This window comes from Hyperoodon ampullatus (assembly GCF_949752795.1).
Source record: "Hyperoodon ampullatus genome assembly, chromosome: X".
Lineage (NCBI taxonomy): Eukaryota > Metazoa > Chordata > Mammalia > Artiodactyla > Ziphiidae > Hyperoodon > Hyperoodon ampullatus.
This window is the reverse complement of record NC_136913.1, coordinates 119,114,296-119,115,693: the sequence shown is the minus strand read 5'-3', so window position 1 is coordinate 119,115,693 and position 1,398 is coordinate 119,114,296.

The following is a 1,398-nucleotide window of genomic DNA, read 5'->3' as shown; positions in this document are numbered from 1 at the left end:
CAATGTTGTGTTAGTTTCTGTTGTACAGCAAAGTGATTCAGTTATATATATATGTGTGTGTGTTTATATACATATATTTATGAACATATGCATATATTTATATATATATGTGTGTATATGTGTTCTTTTTCATATTCTTTTCCATTATGGCTTATCACAGGGTATTGAATATAGTTCCCTGTGCTATGCAGTAGGACCTTGTTGTTTATCCATTCCATATATAATAGCTTCCATCTGCTAACCCCAACCTCCCACTCCGTCCCTCCCCCACCTCCCTCCCCCTTGGCAACCACAAGTCTGTTCTCTATGTCTGTGAGTTTGTTTCTGTTTCATAGTTAGGTTCGTTTGTGTCAATATTTTAGATTCCACATATAAGTGATATCATATGGTATTTGTCTTTCTGTTTCTGACTTAGTATGATCATCTCTAGGTTCATCCATGTTGCTGCAAATGGCATTTCATTCTTTTTTATGGCTGAGTAGTATTCCATTGTGTGTGTGTTTGTGTGTGTGTGTGTGTGTGTGTGTGTATGTATACCACATTTGTAGGACGTACTCTTAAATAAGCTTTCTCTTGTCCTCCATGGCTGTTCTGACAGTTTTCTGGAAAGTTGGCTCATCCACTGATTTATCTAGTGAGTTCATTTGCTACATTTCCAGAGTAAAATGCCTAATGTGCATTTCTGATTTACAGTCTGTGCTTTGTATCTATTTCTTCCAATCTAGAATTTGCTTCTTGGTTAAAAACATCATATTTCCAAGTTAACAGAGAAATAGATGGAGCATATGCTGCTCCAAAAATTTAGGAGGGGCTATCTCACAACCACTGCTAGGGCTGTTTCATCCCCAATCAGCTCATTCTAGAGGTGGTCAGCCTTGCCTAATTTGTGCATAAATGATCCCAGCACCCAAGCAGTACATACCATTTGGCCATTAAGATGGTCAAAAGCATCGATCAACCATTTGTGGTTCTGTTTTGCTTATCATATACACATGGCTTCACAGCGTAAAATGTAAAGTTACAAAGTAATTTTACAATTCCTTATATTTCATTTCGTTTTGTCATATCACCAAGAGCCATTCATAAAAGAATCTTCATATTCCTATGGCTTAGCCCCTGGTGTTACACAGATCCTGCCTTAGCACTTTGGCTATTTAAAAAAAAATTGGCAATAACCCTCCTGGATTAGTGTCCTCTGAGGTGTTTCACTAGATTTGTCAAACTCGCCTTCCCCGTAATACTGCGAGGCTGATAGGTTGGAGGACTTTGGAAGGTGCATATGTGCACAGCCTTAAGCAAAATATACCCTCATTCACAATATTAATGACAAAAGGGAAACAAAATGGAATGATTCCATTTGCCTTCAAACCAGCAAAGGGACTCTGTTTCTGACCGGCT